Source organism: Dasypus novemcinctus, chromosome 2, assembly GCF_030445035.2.
Source record: "Dasypus novemcinctus isolate mDasNov1 chromosome 2, mDasNov1.1.hap2, whole genome shotgun sequence".
Classification (NCBI taxonomy): domain Eukaryota; kingdom Metazoa; phylum Chordata; class Mammalia; order Cingulata; family Dasypodidae; genus Dasypus; species Dasypus novemcinctus.
Genome location: NC_080674.1, coordinates 46,624,221 through 46,645,989, shown reverse-complemented (window position 1 = coordinate 46,645,989; position 21,769 = coordinate 46,624,221). Strand labels below are relative to the sequence as shown.

Genomic DNA, 21,769 nt, shown 5'->3' with positions numbered 1-21,769 from the left:
TATATGTCAAGATCAAGTGGGCTTTATAACAGGTATGCACACCTTATACAAAATATAATTCAAAATGGAACAAGGACCTAAATATGAAAGCTACAACTAAAAACTTCCTAAAAGAAAGTATAGGGAAACATCCTCAAGATCTAGTGGTTGGTGGTGGTTTCTTGCACCTTACACCCAAAGCAAAGCAACAAAAGTAGATAAATGGGACTTCCTCAAAATTAAAACTTTTTTATTTCAAGTAATTTTGTTAAGAAGGTGAGAATACAGAAAATTCAATGGGAAAAAATCTTTGGAAACCACGTATCTAACCAATGATTGGTCTCCATGTTATATAAAGAGATCATATAACTTAATGACAGAATGACAACAACCCAATTTTAAAAATGGGCAAAATAATTGAATAGACATTTTTCCAAAGTGGAAATACGAATAGCCAAAAGACACATGAAAAAATGTTCGACATCATTAGCTATTAGGGAAATGTAGATCAAAACTACAATGAGATATCATCTCACACTATACAGAATTAGCATTATTTAAAAAAAAGAAAACCGCAAGTATGGAAGAGGAAGTGGAGAATATTCCATCCTTCACTCTTGGTGGAAGTGTAAAATCATGCAGCCTCTGTGGAAGGTGATTTGGCTGTTCTTCAGGAAACTAAATATAGAACTGCCTATGATCTGGCAATCCTCCTACTAGGAATATATTAATGTATGAAACATGGGAAAAGAAAACTAATGTAATTTCTAGAACATTTACAACATTGTAATGTTTTGTAGCAAAGGAAAGAAGATACTATGTTAATGCTAAAGGAAAAAAAAAAGAATATGGGGTTTGGCTTTGTGAGAAATGAATATGATTAAGCATTTTTTTTTTCTCTTATTCATTTTTGTCATTAATAAGGAGACCTTGACTATGTTATTTAACTAATCTGTGTTCATCTGTGTATCTTTCTGAACACTAGAGGACCAACTGAGTTAGTTGTTGGAGTTAGATTAGATGAGCTCAAAGTGCCTGGACAGAACTTTTTAGAAGTAATGCTTACATAACTTGTTGAGCTTCCTTTTCCTCTTATTTTATTTTCTTGAATTTGAAATAAAGTTTGAATAAAAAAGAATAAAAACTGAAATCATTAAAAATAGTATGACTTTTATGCAACAGTAACTTCTGAACCCCAAACCTAATATTGATAGACAATACCATTCTTATCCCTTTTTATGAATCCTTCAGGGAAGTGTAGAACCAGACACTGAAGACATTCAGCAAGTGTCCACAGGGATGCAGCAGTCAGGAGAGCCAGCCTCCCACACTGCCCCCACACTCACCTCCACCCCATGTGCCGTGCCAAATCACAATGTTCTGACCTGACATCTCAGAAAGGGTGAAACCAGCAACTGGATAAAACATGACAAACCGTGAAACACAGTAGTACATGACATCAACTATTTAACTTAGAAAACCAAAGTTGCAGCTCTGTGTTTGGCAACAGAGTAAATATCATATGTGTGTGTGTGTGTGTAATTTTAAACACTGGAAACAAAGATAAACAAAGAGGGTTATGGATCCACTCCTACATTACATTATTCCCTTATCCTCTCAGTAAGTCTCTATTCTGCTGGGGAGTAGATGTGGAGGAGGGTGCCCATTTTGACGTGAGATGGGATGGTAGGGCTCCTGTCACCCAGCACTGGCACCCCTTGTTTTACTTGGGCCCAGGGGAACCTTAGGGTCAGCTTGGCTTCCCTCTCTCCGGGAGCACCAGCCCAAGAACTTTCATCCTCAGTGTTCCAGCTCAGTCTCAACTTGAAACTCCATTTTGAGAGTAAGGAAGAATTAAAATACTTAATAAAAGTGTGAAAAGAATTGTTTTTGATCCGAAAAGATTTTTTGATTTTTAAACTCCCAGAAAACATGTAGACTAACCATGTGATAAAGACTTCAAGACTCCATGATTCTGACTTGACTTTTCTAAGAATTTGAAAGAAAATCATTCAGTTGAAGAAGAAAGGAAGTGGTTAATTAACCTCTGAGAATCAGTTCTTCAAGATAAAGGGTTTGTCTATAAGAGACAACACTAATTTGGCAACATCCTTCCCTTGAGTCCCTGGGGATGTGGGGAGGTTTTAATGAGCCTTGTTTGGTGCCTTTGAAAAGCAAAAAAACAGGCAGAATTTACAAATTCCTTTCCAAAAAGTTAGTAAGGCAAAAAGATCAGACAGCTTTGTTGAGAACATGGACTGTTCTAGTCTGGTTTCATTTTCAGAATCTACCTTGTTTCCATTTACCAAGATCTGTGCTTTTAAAAAAAAGATGCACTATAAAAAAGTGCTTGGACTAGGAAACAGCGGGGAAAAGGCCCCAGAGTTGGCAAACAGTACATCGATATACACACTGTTAAACAAACAAGCCTGTGCCAGTGGACCCAGGAATGTGGACGGTAACAGGGGGAGTTCTAAGTGTAGTCAATGGGGCTGATCAGCTTTCATCTCCGGCTGTGGGAATAGGGCTGTAGCTCCTTGTAACTGGGGATGAGGCAGGAATTCAATATTCCATGTTCCCAAGGATATTTGTGTCTCATGAAGCGGTCTGTGGTTGGTCTCCCGAGGTTTCTTAGCAAGCCATCAGTCAGCATGTGAAAGTTTAAGGACTTGCTGATTGCTTTTGTTTTCATGACTGTATAAATGGTACATAATTTTTGAAAATTGGAAGTGTAAAGGATCCATTTTACTAATGGAAAAACGGGATGGAAGAATGCTGTTTGGACTAAATTCTATTCTAAAACACACCTTCCTCACTTTTCTCCTTTATTTATTTATTTATTTTATTTATTTATTTAATTCCCCTCCCCTCCCCCGGTTGTCTGTTTTTTCTGTGTCTGTTTGCTGTGTCTTGTTTCTTTGTCCGCTTCTGTTGTCGTCAGCAGCACGGGAAGTGTGGGCGGCGCCATTCCTCGGCAGGCTGCTCCCTCCTTCGCGCTGGGCGGCTCTCCTTATGGGTGCACTCCTTGCGCGTGGGGCTCCCCTACGCGGGGGACACCCCTGTGTAGCACGGCACTGCGCATGGGCCAGCTCCACACGGGTCAAGGAGGCCCGGGGCTTGAACCGCGGACCTCCCATGTGGAAGACCAACGCCCTAACCACTGGGCCAAAGTCCGTTTCCCACTTTTCTCCTTTGAATTGAGTTAACCCATTCAGCTGCAGGCTGAGAGTGGGGAAAGAGGGAGTGGACGTCTAGCTGGCCCAGCCTCAGGGCGGCCAGGAACCACTGCCTCTGGGAGAGGATAGAGGAAGAGTGCCAGGACAGGAGCAGGAGTAGGAGAAGGAGAAGCAGGCCACAAGTGTCCTCCTGCCCACCATTATCCTCCTGTCCACTCTTATCCCACCATTAGCATGGAGGGACGTGAGACTCCTCCTCCTTCCTGGCCAGGGATTCCTGTTTATCTCCTTTCTATAGCAGCCACACACTGCTGTACAACGTTGCAGAGTGATTACAAGTTTGGGCTTGAATGCCCGCTCCACCAATTATTGGTGGGTGCTTTGGGCAAGTTACTTAACTTTCTGGTCCCCTCCGCTGTGAAAGGGAAATATTAAGAGCACTTAGGCATTCTGAGGATTCCTTGAGATAATCCATTTAAAGCACTGAGGACTGTATCTAGCCCACAGTAAGTTCTGAGTAAGTGCTGGCTGATACGATTGCTCTTTCTGATGGTGAATTCCTTTGGGTTTCCCCAAGACCCTTACATCACTCGCCTTGAGGTGCGGGAGGCCATGGGTACAGGTAGTTAACTGGGAAGTGGAGAAGGAGAATTTGTCATTAGAATCCTCTTCTTTCTGGAAATTCCTGAAGATGGTGAGAAGGTCAGTGGCAGCAACTGATTAGGAGACCATCTGCTAAGCTTTGAGGACCTTTGTTTCCCAGGTAGTATTAGGAACTTGAACAGAGAAAATTGGGAAGAGAAGCAGAACTTTACAGGGAGAATTCTGAGATGGAAAGGGTTAAGTAAGGCCAGAGATCAGGCAAAGAAATGAGTGCCATCAATTTCATCATCAATGATGAATGTTTACTAAATCTCTAGCCAATTATTATCTCATAAGCAAGACACCTCTGGACTTTGAAACCAGACTGTTTATATGTAATAACCCTACTTGTATAGTATATTTACTATAATTTTTCAGATTATAGCAAAAGCTTTCATATTCTAAGTGACTGACAGAAAGGAATATGCATAATGAATCCTCACTGAGGAGAAATGCATAGGAGAAAAGGGGTAAATGTTACAAGGTTGTCTTGGATCCCCAATATGAAAATTTTCTTTAGACACTGTGGCAGAGAAAGTCCAACATGTTCACCAAATCATGTGTATTTAACTCCAGAGCACCCAAGAAAACCACAGTTCCCCACACCCTGGCATCTAAGTGGGACTGTGCATCTAGTTCTGACCAACAGGCTGTTAGTGGAAGTGACATAGCCACTAAAATTTCCTTCTCTCTCTGTTTCCCCCTCCCTCTCCCCCCCCCCCCCCTTACTCTCTCTTCTATGTGGTAGACCCACAGATGGAAGGAACTCAGATCCCTGAGTCAAAGCTTGGAAGAGGTCCACCTGGGAGAGCTGCCCAAACAGCATCAGACTAAGTGGGCAAGATGTAAAACAGTTGCATTAAGCCACTGAAACTTTAGGATTGTTTATTGTAGAAACTACAACTGGGACAGCTGCCCAATCAGCTTCAGGCTGTGAAGTGGGCAACATGCAAACCAAGTTGTGTTAAGCACTGAAATTTTAGGGTTGTTAGTGACCCCAAATGGTCCATCCTCAGACAGCAAAGTAACCGATATTGAAATCTTACTATTGAAGTAACCATAGCATTTCAGAGCAAAGATAATTTCTTTTGCCTTAAGATTTTTGGGAGGGTCCTATTAAAGTACAACTATAGGAGTATAATATACCCTCCCTCAGAATCCATTATTACATTTGCTGAACACAGAGACACATGGAAATGCATAGATGCAGTCATTCGTTCAATATTGAACGAGTGCCTCCGAAGTGCTAGGCAATGTCTGAGGTGCTCGAGGTACTGAGAGTTTTCTGGTTTGTAGTTTGTGAAGAGCTTGCTTAGTAGGATGGAGATTTTCTTTTAGATCTAAATGAGAAACCTACACTTTTTGGGATGCCTCCTCACTAGTTTTCGTTCCCCAGCGGCACTCAGGAGGGTCAGGAAGGGGGTTCCTGCGTGTGAACGCCTGGCCTCACCCTTTGTGGCACAAGCTGAGCCATCTCCCTGGTTGAGCAGCCCTGGGCTTGGAGGGGGAGAAGAGGGAATATGCACCCCAGGGGGCAAGGTAGGAAAGGACTGCTAAGATAGGAACCAGGAGATCTTAAAGGGGGCTTGGGATTCCTTGGAATTGGAATCTGTTAGAAGGCCTTACTGTCTAATAAGGATGATTATTTATTTAAAAAGGAATATGATTTTGTGCTCATTTCTCCTGCCTTTAGTCAAATGCCCTTTGGAACTCTTTCAGGTCTTTTTTTTTTTTAGCATGGCAGGGATTCAGAGTAATGGGATGGGGGTTGAAGAATTTTGAGAAATTATCTGAGCAAATCCAAGATTTATAAGAAGAGATATAAAATCACTTCAGAGCAGATTATTTGTGTCGCTTTTATAGATGGAATCATTTGAGTAGTCCCTCGTAATTTTGCAAAATAATTCTAGAATGTGTTTATATCTTGGGGAAAGTGGGACGGTACCTTTTGCAATCGCTGAAGAGAACCCTTCCTTGGCATAGAGTTCTGGAGAAGGGAAACTAATTGCATAAGGAGATCAGACCTTTCTAGAAGAAAGAGATGGGACCTCCCCAATCCTTGCTCTTCTTTGCTGAGGTAGATTAGGGAAATCGTTAGCCTGACTGGAATCCGTGATAGGAGAGGATACCATGGACTTCAAAAGGGACCTCACCTGGCAGAGAAGAGATTCTGGGTTCACTACAGAGGTCTAAGGTTTCTAAGTAATGGCTGGTTTCAGGGAAGTGTAGGTTCAAGTGTGGAATCCTTGCCCTGACATAATTTCAATCCTTTGCAGGAAAAATGGCTGTGCATCAGAGGCTTGGCAGGCATATGAAACACAAGCACTGAAATTTGGGACCTGTAACCCAGATTAGTGAACAGTCATTAGACTGAACAGGGTCAAGAGTAGCTACAGTGCTAGTAGACTGATATACTTTCCCATTTTCTCTTTCTCTCTTTCATCACCCAATTCTTGGAAGCCCTATGTGTTCTTGGATGATTGGGTGGGTGTATTATGGGATGGGGCAGAGGCAGTGCTCAAGAGGAGATTCTGGGCATGAAGGGTACATTTAGGTTGGAGCAATCCAATAAAAATAAAAAAGACATCACAATAACGTTACTCAGAAAATTTAGGGGAAAGAAATAAAATTTAAAAAAAAGAAAAATTTGGAGGAGGTCACATAAATTACGTTGGTCTTGAATACCTCTAAATGAAGAATGGGATAGTAGTCAAGACCTAAACACATATACTGAGGAAGTGAGTCTGGGATTTGTAGCTGTGGTGAAACAAATTATCCAGTTGTGCACAAAATTTTGGGCTGCCTTCTGAGCATGTTGTGACCTAACCATGTGACTGTGATGAAAAATGCATCAGCGGAACAATGAGATGTATTCACATATTCAAGCTGGTTTTGAGTTCTGACAAAACAAATCAAACTATGCCCAATGCAGTACTGGGGAGAAGAAAAGCAATTCTTCTAAAATATGATCTTCAAAACTGGTTAACATACAGACTACTCTTAAGGGAAAATACATTGCAGATTCTTACCATTGACTGAAATTCCTTTTATTATAATAACACATACTGTATTTATATGATAAATATGATAGATGTGTATCATAAACCCCTTATGCCTATAGCTTTTTTACAGTTACAAAATTTGAACTAATTTACAAACCAAATGCAAACTAAAATGTAAAACTAATGAAGTTTAAATTAAAACCTATAATTTAATGAAGATGACATTTTCATATAGCCTCAGATTGGTTCTGTTTTTAAATTGTATCTGTCATTGAATGCATAGAAACGATTGGTCAACCAAGCACTTATCACAAAATAATATTATAAAATGTAAAGTTTTGTGTGCTGGTTCAGGATATCAGAATTCACACTTAACCCAAACTAAGGAAGCAATTCTCAGATGCTGATGTTAAAGCAATGACTTTTTAAAAATCAATTTCATTGATACATATTGATAAAGCATACAATTCCTCCAAGGTGTACAACCAATGGTATTTGCTATAATCACATAGTTGTGCATTTATCACTTTAATCATTATTAAAGCATTTTCCTTATCTTGATATTAATATTAATAAATGAAAAAACAGACAGAAACAAGAAAATTCCTTACCTCCCAATCTCTCTACGCTTCTCCCACTGTACAAACCTGCTGTTTCTGGCTATTCTGTTTAAAGTATATAATCAATGACTTTTAGTATAATCACAATGTTGTACATTCATCATACTAAAAAATTCTAGAACATTTTCCTTATTCCAAAAAGAAAGACTCCGAACCCCTTAACATTTCTCCCTCAGACCTACATAACAACTAATCTTTCATTTTTATGAATCGATTTATATTTACATTTTATATAAATGGAAGGGGAGGTATTTTTTGATAACCCTGTAGAACTTATATTTCCACTTCAGAAAATGTTTGCACTGGATGTTAAGATATCAACATTAAATAGGTATGGAATATAATCCATTATTGTTAAAAATAAGAACAGAAAAAAATTTCCTCCATAATTATTGTAGTATTTATTGCTAAAGACCTATAGCATGTTGGACCCTACAAAGATAGGATCAATGTGATATAACTCTTAGCAAACTGAATATGATACTAATTATGGCTACAGAGAATTTTTGTGTTCATGTATGCAGTGTGTGGAATTCTCAGTTCTCTATTTTCTTTTACTCTAATTATTAGGGCAACCCTTGTTTGTATGACATATTGAGATAGTTTTCCTTCTTATAGCAGAAAGGTGATCATAAATGCAATCACAGGCATTGAAGTCTCATATACTCAGCTATAAGGCAATTATCTTGATTCAGAAAGTGCATTTAAAAAGATTAGTTTAATAATGAAAAAGAGTAATTAAAACATTTTCATGGAGGACCTCCTCTTCCAGGAGTCCACTGATAGGGAAATCACAGACACCTGTTTATTAGTAACCAAGAGAAGGGGAGGCAGTTTAATAAATGAACACCACATTTTATGATAAAATAGATTTACAGACAATTATTTGGATATATATTTAGGGTAATGTATAATCCTTAGAACTAATAATAAGCAATATACAGGTGACTAAAAGGATTGAATTAGGTATTTACACAGAGGCATGGTGTAAATTATGAAACATGTGTGTACTATTATTTGCACACCATTAAACCAAATCTGTCTATATTTTGTTTTCTTGGAAGATTTATAAGTTCAATATTATGTAATATTGCAATTGGACTCAGTTTTTTTCCTACTTAAATTAGGATCGATAATAGATACAGAGCACGTGATAAATGCAGGGGGACTGAAAGACATTTGGGAGAGCTTCATTATTTCATAATATGTCACACTGTCCTTAAACTGTGTGGCAGTTTGAGTCTTTTGTGGACCCCAGAAAATTCTCTTCTTAAAGCTAATCCATTCCCTGTGCATGCAAACCTATTGTTGGTGGTATCTTTGGATTAAATTAGTTGTTAAGGACTTTGATTAGATTGTGTGGCCAAGCATGGGTCTTAATCCTTGACTGGAGTCCTTTATAAATGGAGGAATAAAAAGCTGCAGATACAGGAAAAAACTGCAGAGACAGAGAGGAACCCAGGAGCCCCCAGAGGCTGAATTCAATGAACTCAGGAAAGAGAAAAGTCTCAGACAGAGAAGCCCAAAGTCAAAACAATGAGGCCCAGAGAAGAAGGCAGAGACCAAGACCGGCAGATGCCGCCACTGTGCCTTACCATGGGAGGTGAATTTAGGGCGGCCAGCAGCTGCTTGTCTCGGGGGAAGCATCGCCTGATGAAACCTGGATTTGGACATTTTCACCATTTTCACAGCATCAGAACTGCAAGCTTTTATCCTAAAAAGAATTTCCATTGTAAAAGTCAACCCATTTCTGGTGAATTGCTTCCAGCAAATTTTAGCCAACTAAAACAAACTGCGTGGGGGTGATCCCTGCAGTCCACAAATACAGGTTCCTGGAAGGAACATTGTGAGAATATGAACTCTTGCCCATTTTGGCTGAGGCCCCGAAAAGCCTGCCCACCAGCCCTCACTCTGGTATTAGACTCACTGGGAACAGGTAAAGAATGAATCATTCTTTGTCTTCTAAGGTAGAGTTGCTGAAGATTTTAGTTCAGTAGTGATATCATCAAGAACTTATCAATTCTTTCCCTTTAAGCTTTTAATCTTTTTATTAAAACTGTCATTTTAAAAAAGCACTTTTCAAATCATTACCATGTTTAATGTGCAAAATCTTGTAACTGAGTTATTAATATCATTCTCCTTTCAGAGATGTGCAAACTGAGTCTCAAAGGCTTGAAGCAACTTGCTCACAGTCATAAAGGCGGCAAATTGAGGACCTGGAGTTTGATACCAAATCCACACACTTTCACTCCAAATCCCATTTTCTTTTCTTTTTTTTTTTTTTTCAGTTAGACCGGTAAAAAGAATTTATTGAGAAACAAGAGAAAAGAGAAAAGTATACACCCAAGACATGGATTCAGGCTACTTCCAGGCAAAGAAGAGCCCAAATCCCATTTTGTTTTCACCACTTGAATCTGCTTTTTCAGGCTCATAGCTTATGATTCATTCTTTCTTTCCCTTTCCCTTCCCTTCCTTCCCCTTCCCTTCCCTCCTTCCTTCTTATCATTTTATTAGAGTTGGTATATGTAAAAATCATGCAGAAAATACAGAGTTTCCATGTAAGACCACCCACCCCCCTCTGCCATGCCACACACACAGTTTTTGGTTATTGACATTTTACATGTGGGTGGTAACTTCTTTACAAAGAATGAACCAGTATTACTATAATTATACTATTATACTATTAATTTCCATAATTTACATTAGAGTTCACTCTTTATTTGTACATTTCTATGTTTTGTTTATATCTTGGTAATCTAAACTTTCCCAATTTAATCAATTTCAATATACAATTCAGTGGTATTTTATAATGCTGTCGTGCTATCACCACTCCATGATTTTTTTTTTTTCAGAATTAAAGAGTGGGGAGAATTGATGATTGCCTGGTTGTTAGTTGGTATTACTTTGTGATGTAGAAGGCCCAATGCGAACTTCAAAATCTAGTGCTTTTTCACTACCAAATAGTCATTGTTACTGACAAGTATAGCTAAAGAGTTAGCAAAAACTCTGTGAGTGCTGCTCATACAAATCACCTGCCTCCACTCCTCTCTGGCCTCTTAAATCCTGCCATAGAGAAGCCTAGCTTCTTTATCATTGATCTCAGAATTGTTATTTTATTTTTTTTAGGAGGTCCCAGAGATTGAACCCAGGACCTGGAACATGGGAAGCAGGCACTCAACCACTGAGCTACATCTGCTGCTCAATCTGGGAATTTTTAAAGCATGAGGAAGTCTTGCTACATGAAGGCTAGTCCTTGGCCCAGCAATATAGGTATCACCTGGAAGCTTGTCAGAACTGCAGCATTTCAGGTCCCATCCCAAACCTGTTGAATAAGAATCAGCATTTTGACAAGATTCCTGAGGTATTTACAGTTTGAGCCTCACTAATTCATGTCTCAAAGTCCTCTTTCTCCAGTCTAGTGTTTTTTTTTTTAACATGACAGCAGATGACCTGGGCAATTTTGGATAATTCCATGGGGGTGTGCCTTACCATGGTAACCATATTATGGCTCTTGTTAAGGTTGTGATGGCAACACAAAAAGTCTGCCTTAAACTATTCCTGCTATGAAGTCATGCAAGGATATTTCCAAAAGTCACAGACTCTGCAGACCCTAGAAGCATGGATGCATTGGACAGGCACAGATTGGGCCTTTGCCAGGTGCATTACATTTATGCTGCTCCACAGGACTTAACAGGTGTGTAACCCTAAACCATGATATCTTAATGAGTAATACTTTCAGCATCTTCAGAGATAGCATATTTCATTTTGTAACGTCTCAGGAATGTAGATATTCCAGACTGAAGATAGTGATAAATCCAAAATTTGATCTTCTGCTTTGTAACTTACTAGTTATAAGACCTTGGGGCAAACATATGGATTTCTCTGGGCCTCATTTTCTGTAAATTGAAGGCATTAGACTGATATCTATGGCCCATTAAAGTAAATACACAAACAAAAATCCCTGTGCCCAGAATGATTATCTTTATAACAGCTATAAAGCATGACTGTGATCATGCAGGCACTCCGTGTTTTAGTTTATGAAAATTGCACAATTAGAATATGAAAATGATAAACATAAATGGACAGACAGTTGGAAAAGACTTTGAAAGATTGCTTATCCAAGAGAAACTAAGGGAATCGTTAACCATAAACTAGAACATGGAGATCACTGTGGCCTGGAGGCATAACCTGTGATTGCAAACAGCTTCAGTGAGTCTGATTTATGTGGTTAAAGTTCAAATGCTTTACTGGGCCACTTCCCTTATTGACACAGAAAGAAATGTGTCATCTATTTCTGCTTCTGGAGAAGGCAAATCCCTACCCAGACAAACCTGAGCTTTTCTAGTTTAGCTTTATTTAATGCCTGCTCAGTGATTGTGGCATGTGCAATCAAGTAAAATCTGCTAATTAAAAGCAACAAGAACTTACTCTTTAAAAATAATTATTAAATATTAAAAAAATAAAATAATAGAACCTGTATCTGTTGATATAACAAATTTTAACATTTTGTTATATTTTCTTTATATTCCTTTTTTTCTCTCAAGAAATTCATTACATCTGCAGTTGATGTCCCACCTTATTCCTACATCAACCCCAACACCATTGTTTGGAAATACTTTGATATGTTTTACTGACTGTGTAGGTATCCTAAATGCATGCTATTGTTCTGCCTTTTTTTTTTTTTTTAATTTTAATTTACTGGAATGAGATCTTTAGCAGATGGCAGCATTTCCACAAGCCACTGGATTTCAGGACAGGTGTAGGGAAGAGTTCCATGCATCCAGCCAGGTCCCCCTAAAGCAATTTCGAGTTTCTCTGCTCTTCTGCATCAGGCATTTTTTGGAAGCCCTGTAAGCCCCTCTGCTGCACAGGCACAGACCGAGAGTGTAGAGGAGTTAACACCCCTAGATAGCCCTCAACTAATGAACAGCAGAGTTGGTGGATTAATGACCCAGCCTCCTCTCCTGAGGAAAACTTAATAGGCGCAATCTGCAGAGGGCCTTACGGAGGATTGTGTTACCCATAGAGGTAACTAGCTCAATAACACACCCTATATTGGCTTTTTCCCTTTTCTCACTCTGTCTCCTCTCTCTTCTTCCTGGGATCACTCCCTAAATAAACTAACAAGCCCATATCATATTGCTGAATTCTTTGATTAGTTCAAATAGTTTGGGTATAAATTATCTTTGGTTTTATTGCAGGGTGGTTCAAAAATGTGGTCTGATTGCTATCAAAGCTTTGTGTTTGTTGAGACTGGTTTTATGGTGTAGCACATAATTAACTTTTGGAAAATAGTTTCATGTGTGTTTATGGCTGGGTGTGGACTTCTACATGTATCTATTAGATGAAGTTGGTTAATTCTGTAGTTGAAATCTTCTATATACTTAGATTTTTGTCTTCTTGATAAATTTCTGAAAGAAGTTTGTTGGTCCCAATATGATTATGGATTTATAATTTTTTTCCTGTTAATACTGTAATTTTTCTTTGTATATTTTAAGGCTATGTTATTAAGTGTATACAGTTTCATGATTAGTATATCTTTATCTTAAATAATACCTTTTGCCTTAAGGACCATTTTGTGTTCAATTAATATAGCTCATTCAGTTTTTGTTTTTTGTTTTTTTTTGGGGGGTTGGTATTTTCTTAGTCTAAAGTATTCATTCTTTTTCCTTCAAATTTTCTAGAGTAATAAAAATTTAAAATGTATCTCTTGTCATCAACACATAGCTGGATTTTATTCGTTTTGTCCATTTTCAGAATTACTGTGTGCTTATCTGGAAAGTTTGATGAATTTATATTTATCAAAATTAAACAAATTCAAATTGTTTACCATCATGTTCTATTTCTATAAGACTTCTTTTCTTGTATCTGCTTTCCCTTTTATTGCGAGGGTTGACAGCTCTTTCACATAAATAAAGTTTTATTGGAACACAACCACACTCATTTGGTTTTGTATCGTTTATGGTCGATTTCATGCTACAATGGTAGAGATGGATAGCTGCAACAGAGACTGTAAGGCTCACAAAGCTCCAAATATTTATTTTCTTTCTGGCCATTTACCAAAAAGGTTTGTCAACTCCTGTTCTATTGGATTTGAGTATTCCATATCTCTCTCCCTTTGAAATTAGAGATTGTGTTTTATTCCCTATAATGGTTACCCTTACATTTGAAGAAGTATGCGTACTCTCAGACAAAAGCTAATGCATCTATACTTATTCTGAACAAAACAATGACTTCAGAATACTTTAATTCCAATCACCTTCCCTATCTTCCAATTTTTGTTTAGATTTTAGTCTCATTTTGTATTTTAATTCCTCTCCTCAATAGCCATTACTATTGTTGTTGTTTCAAATAACCAATGCATATTTATATTAAACTAAATATTTGTCAATTTCTTTTACCTGTGCTGGTCTTTGCACCTTATTTTTTCCTTTTTAGTTTAAGTTCCTCTTTCTGAAGTACTTCTTTCAAGAAGATTGTGAAAATGTATACCACCCATTGCATATGGCATATGCATTCAGATTCCTTTGTCTTATTCTCTCTCTAGAAGGATACTTTAGCTAGTATTTTTTCTCAGTACTTTGAAGATATTCCATTATTTTATGGTTTTTGTATTTTTCAGTTGGGAAGTCTGCTTTAGTCTAATTGTTACTTTGCAGACAATTTGCCCTTTTGCTCTGGCTACTGTTAAGATTTTTCTCATATGCCATTTTACTCTGAAGTGCCAATGTGTGGATTAGTTTTCACTTGTTTAGTGTTAATTGTGATTCTTAAATCTGAAAATGTAAATTTTTCATTGATTCTGGAAAGTTCTCATTGAATACTATCTCTCACCCAGTAATCCTTTTCCTTCCTTTGTAACTTATAAACATATACTGTCTCAGCAGTTAATTTATACACTTCATAGAGAACACTGATTCTTTCCAGCATAAACTCCCACCATAATATTTTTATGTATCTCAATATATAATTTGTTTACGTCAATTTAGGATAGGCACTAGGGCTTTGGGTTTTGGTATGAAACCCAGGTTCACATGTGTTCCAACCTTACTATATGTTATTTAACAATTTAAAAACTTCAGTTTTAGACTTGTGCAGAGAGTAATATTTGGAGATAAAAAGTATCTACTTCTTAAAGTTGTTGTGAGAATAAAACTCCCTCCTGAAGGCTGTGCTTCCATGCCTCCAGGTGTACTGAGCCACAGTTGCTGAAGGAAATATATAAAAGCCTCCTGAGTGGGTTAGGAGGGTAAAAGAACCTAGGATCCCTAAAAATCAGATATTGTGTATCTCTATTTAAATATCCCATGCACAGGAATTTTGTTGTGTCTAATAATAATAAGAACCTTCATCTTGGAGCAGATTGGATGCATAGAAAGTAAGAACTAGGAGGAACCTAATATTACCTTGTCCATTTTTTATATTTAACTAATGACAAAATTAAGGCCTTGAAAATTTAAACAATGCCTCCATGACTGGATCATTTGCAATGCCTGACAAAATATTAGGCACATAAGGAGGTATTCAATAAATAGTTATATAAATGAAAGTATTAGAAATAAAAATGAGATGGACACCAAGGCTGGCTAACCTTTCTAATATACCTCAGGACAACAAAGCTGTATTTTAATGACTACCAAGCACTAACACCTAGTCAGAAAATATTAATCGGACCAGTGTTATCTCTGCTGATCTTTCCGGTTCCTGAGTTCTTCCAATTCTCTGGTATTGGAAGATTTGCTGTATGATCCAGTATTTACTGTTTTGAATATTTTTCTGAACTTTATTTTTCTCACATTAAATGATCTGGGAGCACCTTTGTTTGTATTGCTTTGTCTTCTTCCTTTACATCCAGCCCTGGAACAGAATTGGGATTTTAATAATGGTTAATTAAGTTCTTCATTGATTATTGCCAGATAAGCAACTGATGCCTAATTTCTAAGTTAAAAAAATGTTGTACAGGGTAATGTTTACTTTCTTTGTATTGAATATTGTCATGTAATTTAATTTTCAAAAACAAATGAGTGAGCAAATATTTTCCTCTTTAATGTATAACGACAGCAAACAACACCCTGTGCTGACCTGTTTTTAGAGACTCAAAAGTACATTTTGAGTGTAACTTCCTTTTCTTTAGGAACATGTGATCTTAATCTGCAAACATTAGCAAATTTAAGAATGTTGTATTATTTATTGCACAATCACAAATCTACAGCCTTGTGAAAGTTAATATTTTCTGAGAGTAGCAATAGACTTTGGAAAAGAGAAAAGCTGCTAGGACAGCTGTTCTCCAGCTGAATCCTATTGCATGGGAACATACTGAGAAGAAGAATCTTGAGTGGTAATAAATTAGCCTGGGAGCCAGGAGCTAGTTCTAGCTCTGATTCTACTAGCTGTGAGACTTCAGATAAGTCTGTTCATCTTGCTAGATCTCTGGTTTCTCATATTTAAACAAAGATATTGAATTTAAGATGATTGGTAATGTCTCTTCCATGTCTAAGGTTCTATTATTTATTTCGATCAACTACCATAATAGAAAGAATATGTAATGACGATGGGAAGTGTTGGCACTGTAAAGGTGGGTTGTAGAATGGAGAGGAATAAAATAGTTATTGCTTGAGTGTTTTAGTTTGCTAGGCTGCTGAAATGCAGTATACCAGAAATGGGTTGGCTTTTACAGTGGGGATTTATTAGACTGCAAGTTTACAATTCTGAGGCAGTGAAAGTATCCAAATCAAGGCATCATTAAGCAGTGCTTTCTCCCTGCAGACTGCCTGCTAGCAATCCTAGATTCCTCTGTCACAGAGAAAGGCACATGGCTGCATCTACTGGGCTCTACCTTCTATATTGGTTTTGTTGCTTCAGCTTCTTGCATCTGACCTCCTCTCTCAGTCTCTCAGTATTCATCCCATTTAAGGACTCCAGGAAGAGGATTAAGACCCACCCTGGGTTATGCCTTCCTGAAGTAACCTAATCAAAAGATCCCACCTATGACAGGTTCACACCCACAGGAATGGATTAACTCTAAGGACATGATTTTTCTGGGGTCCATAAAAGCCTCAAACTACCACATAGAGGAAGGACTTAATCCTTTAGCCTAGAAGCTTGAATTTCACAGCATCTGGATTGGAACTTATGTAGGTATTTTATTGTATAAAAGATTTCAAAGTTCATAGATACGTCCACCTAAACCCTGAGTGGGAATAAGATATAAGTAGATGAGTTTCATTGTACTAGGAACTCTTGCACAATTCTCACTTATTCTGGGACAAGAAGGCTAACTTTCCATGGTCTCACCAAAACGTTTTTCAACCATTTCTGCAAAGATATCACCTAATTCAGGAAAAATCTCCAACCAGCACGGAAGGCAGCAGATTGCTAAGACTGATGGTTGTGCTTTTGTGGATCCTCATCTGGGTGACTAGCTCACCTTCTCAGTTTTTCTTTCTTTTATTTATTTATTTATTTATTTAAAGATTTATTTTATTTCTCTCCCCTTCCCTCCTCCCCACCCCAGTTGTATGTTCTCTGTGTCCATTTGCTGCATGTTCTTTTTTTCTGCTTCTGTTGTTGTCACTGGCACGGGAATCTGTGTTTCTTTTTGTTGCATCATCTTGCTGCGTCAACTCTCTGTGTGTGCGTGGTGCCATTCCTGGGCAGGCTGCACATTTTCCATGCTGGGCAGCTTTCCCGGCGGGGCGCAATCCTTGCGCATGGGGCTCCCCTACATGGGGGACACCCCTGTGTGGCAGGGCACTCCTTGCGTGCATCAGCACTGCACATGGGCCAGCTCCACACGGGTCAAGGAGGCCCAGGGTTTGAACCACGGACCTCCCATGTGGTAGACGGACACCCTATCCACTGGGCCAAGTCTGCTTCCCTTTCCTTCTTTTAGATGGTTGCTCTTTCTTTGCCTTCCTCTGCAGTGGTCATGGCTCAGTGTTATGTGACGAGTGGACTTGTTAGTTCTTTTAGTAATGGACAGCTTTAAGTAATTGAAGATTAGAGATAGGATAAAAGTAACTCTAAAGGACATAGAAAATTTATGGAAAACAAGGGACAACTGGGTGGATAGGTCTCAGGGAAAGCAGAAGACCAGTGTTTGGGAACTGGAAGAACCAACAGAGATCTAAAAGCTGGGTTAACTTGTTGAATCTTCAGTATTGGAATTCGTTCTCTTCATAACAGCATTCCTTTGAGGTGATCGAAACATGCTTTTATCTTTGCTTCTCTTTGTATCTGGTCACTTCCCCTCTCCACGGCAATGATGTGAGGTTCTCCATGCTTCCCAGATTAAATTCTTTTGATAGAATTTATGGATCTAGCTAATAAACATCATCTTTGTTTTGTACCCTGTGCAGAAAAGAATCAACAAGTTTGCAAGTTTGGCCCTTGGCTAGCTTCTGGGAACTTGGATTTTGGGTATGTTCTCACCATTTCCTAACTGATAAGCATGGTTCATTGTGTCTAGACTGTTTGTGCAAACAATATGATTTATGCTGAACATCTGCTTTCCTTTCAGGAGTCTGGAATTTTGGTACGTGCTTGGCAGAGGTGCTTTTGTGAACAGCCAGCAATGAAAACTTTGGGCATTGAGCCTTTTTTGGGCTTCCCTAGACAAAAATATTGCCAATATGTTAATGTATTTTTCTTTGTTTGAAAAAGACCCATGCTCAAATGTACCTCCCTCACAAGAGGGAGAGAGAGAGAATTGGAAGTCTATGCACGAATTTCTTCAGATTCCACTTGTGTTTATCTCTCTCCTTATAATCTGTATATCCTTACTACATCTCCTTACTAAATCTTAGTCATGAGTACTATTATGTGCTGAGTTCTGTGAGTCCTTCTAACAAATCTCCAAATGTAGGAATGGTCTTGGTGATCCAAACACGGGCCATCTCAAAGGACCAGGCCAGGTTAGGTATTGGCTATCCTTGGGTCAAATGCACAAAACTGGTCCAATTACTTGCATATGGGGAAGGGAGGTGGAATTGTACTTAATATGACCACTCCAGTTAATGGAGTGGAGTGGTCTAGAACAGTGACTCTCAAAGTCTGGCTGCACAAGAGAATCTATAAAGCTTTTAGAATTATGGGTACTTGAACCCTACCCAAGTTCAAATAGAATCTTAGAATTAGAATCTCTGGGGATGGGGTTTGGACAATGGCAAGTTTAAAAGCTCTGTGGTAATTCTAATATGCAGCCAGAGCAGGGAACCAGTAGCCTGGAGCCCCACCACAGGGGCTCTAGCTGGCAGTTTTATTTAGAAGGAAGCTGCAGACTTGGCAGGTACCATGATGCACTTGGTCAACACATTGTGCACTTTTCAGATGAAGAAACATGGACACATGCTCTTCAGCCATCCAGAAAAACAATGACTAGAGTTGCTTAGTTGTATTTGTATGCAATTCTCAGAATTGTGCGACTTCAGCAACAATGCTCTATTCTCACTACTTCATTGCATAAACTTTCTGTTGATATCATTCTGTACTTCTAAATGCTGGTAGAAAAATAAACAGGAAAAAAACCACAACTAAATTGTATGTAACCAACTGCAATGATATTTTTTTGCCATTGGCTCACATTCTTGAACATATTGTTCCCCAAAATCTCTCTTATGAAGTTAACAGTCATATACATTTCTCAGGGTCATCCAAAGAACCATGTTAAATTGTTTATCCTGATTAGAGATTCTTACTTTGTCTTTTAAAAAGTTGGTTGGCAGGAAAGCCTTACTGGGCCACTTTGTGGCATCATGGTGGTTCTTACCTTTCAGTGTAGGAGGGCACAGGAATTAACCTTTTGGGTATGGGTGTGGGTTTCTGTATTTTCTCCTCTCCCTGGCTTCCTCACAGCCCCAAATGTCAAAGCCTCCTGATAGAGTTGTATGAAAAAGCTCCCAGCAACCTGTAGCAGCCTCCATATGGTAGATATTCCTTAATGTGATGTCCTACTCACAGTGGGTACCTGGCAAATATTTGTTGAGTTGATATGATGTGATAATGGAAGTGCTAGAAGAAAGAACTGTTGCTGATACGCAGAAATTCAGCACTTTTCCTGTACCAGGGCCGCCCCATAAATTGACACTTGGAGAAAGTGGTTGTTTTCTATTATATCTGGCAGCCTTGGGCCTGCATGTTCTTAGGAGATATCCTTACTCCCTGTTGGATGTAATCTTTTACTTGTGATAGTTGTGGGTATTTGCAAGAGATCTTTATTAGATCCCACACCACCGCATTTCTCTATACAACTTTGATTTTCTCTTGCACAGTAGGAGGTAAACAGACTTATCTTGTTGGTTTAAAACCTCAGTCTCCAGTATCCCTTTTCTTTGCCTTTCTGCTTTGAAGTTGGTGTCTTTCCCATACACATGTGCTGGGTGTTCTCTGAAGCTATCCCACTTCCCCTATCAAAACCTGCTTTGGGATTTTTGGGAAGATGGCATCCAAGTAAGGTGGCAGAGCTCAACTCTTTTACAAAAACAGCAGAGGAGACTGTACAACATAGTGAAACCTCATGTAAAACACAAATATGGGTGATACTGCATATATAAGACTGATTTTACAAAATATAAATACAATAAACTAGAGAGAAGGAAATGGAATAGCAGCTATGTATGGCAGGGGAAGCACAGAGAGATGGAGAGGTGTTGGGTTTTGTTTGTTCAGTTTTTTGTTTATTATTACTAGAATAATGAAAATGCTTTAAAAATAATTGAAGTGATGAGTGCACAAATAAGTGATTATATGGAATACCATTAATTGCACACTTTGGATGAATTTATGCTTTATTAATATGTATCAATAAAATTGACTTGTTAAAAAACTACCTTAAATATGCATAAGGTGCCAAAGAAACACACAGACAAAGAACAAAAGGAAATTGGGAGAACAATGTATGAACATATCACTAAATTGTATACTTGAAAGCAATTAAAATGAGAATTGTATGTTGCCATAATAAATAAAAATCCCTTTCTTGGGCAAAAAAAAAAAAAAAAAAAAAACCCCAAACAATCCCCCCCTCCCAAAACAATGAAGGAAGGACAAAAAGCTGTCTGAGAGAGCTGCTTGTGGGTCTGTAGACCAGGAGTGTGCTACAGATGATCCAGGAGGTAGAGGGAAAGAGAGATGATGCAGCTGAAGCAAAAACTATGTGTTATAAATACTGTGCTGGGACTGGCACCAATCCCCCACCCTCAAGTTGGGAACCACCTGGGTAAAACCCATGACTCACTGCAGCCAACTGAGATGAGAATGGACATTTCCTCCCTGGGAGGAGGAAGGGTGTGGCAGAAGGCGGGGAGTGGTTTCTCTTCAGTTAGTTTGGGCAGAGGAGCCTATTTTGGATATCAGCTCTGGCTAGACAAGAATCTCCACGGAATAGAGGTTGAAAGAGATATCTCAATAAAAAGGTTCCCTGATTAGCATCATCTGTTGGCATGCTGGGAAATTGCAATAAGAAAAAAAGTTTTTTGGAGTCTCCCATGTCCAGGAACTCTTGAATCTGTTTTATGCCTCAGTAGTGGGTCCCTATCCTGTTATGATAACTTAATCTGGGCAATCTTAAAGATTTAGAATATGTTGAATCAAATATCAAAGAAGAGCTTTGATACAAAACCACTAAACAAGAGAAAGAAATTGGCCAGAATAATGTCACCAACATAATCAGATGCCTAGACATCAGCAAAAAATTACAAGTCATACTAAGAAACAGGAAGGTATGGCCCAGCCAAAGGATCAAATAAAAAACCCTGAAAAGAAACAGAATTTAAGACAACTAATCAACGACATTCACACAATTCTCCTAATCAATTCAAGGATTTAAGGAAGATATGGCTAAAGAAATAAAGGATATTAAGAAGACACTGGTTGAGCATAAAGAACAATTTGAAATCCTCCAAAGAAAATTAATAGCACTTATGGGAATGAAATGCACAATAGATGGGATTAAAAACTCTGTTGCACTCCCCAATGGAGCAGCAACAAGCCTGCAAGTGCAAGGGTGAAGACCGGTGAAGACGGATGGTTCAATGATGGGGCCTTGATACTGATGACTATGCTTAGGAGCCTATGTGCTTGAAATTTCAACTAGGCCTAGAGTTGCAGGGTGCCTAAGGGTTACCTCTGAGAACCTCCATGTTGTTCAAATGTGACCACTCTCTAAGCCAAACTCAACATTACTTTTCCCCCAGTGTGGGACATGACTCCCAGGGATGAGCCTCCCTCACACCGAGGGATTACTATCAAGCACCAGCTGGTGATGCAACTAGAAAAAGACCTTGAATAAAAGGGGGAAATGGTAAAGGCAAATGTGACTTCAAAATGAGTTGGGAGTGCACCCCGTAAGGAG

The 21,769-nt window shown here is 38.6% G+C and overlaps 1 long non-coding RNA gene across 1 annotated transcript; it reads left to right on the top strand.

The window, feature by feature from the left end:
- The first annotated feature begins 11,898 nt into the window (after positions 1–11,898).
- On the top strand, positions 11,899–20,252 carry LOC101418799 (uncharacterized). Its single transcript, XR_001119142.4, has 3 exons — positions 11,899–12,447; positions 17,778–17,838; positions 17,939–20,252. It is a non-coding gene; the product is annotated as an uncharacterized lncRNA (long non-coding RNA).
- Positions 20,253–21,769: the final 1,517 nt, after the last annotated feature.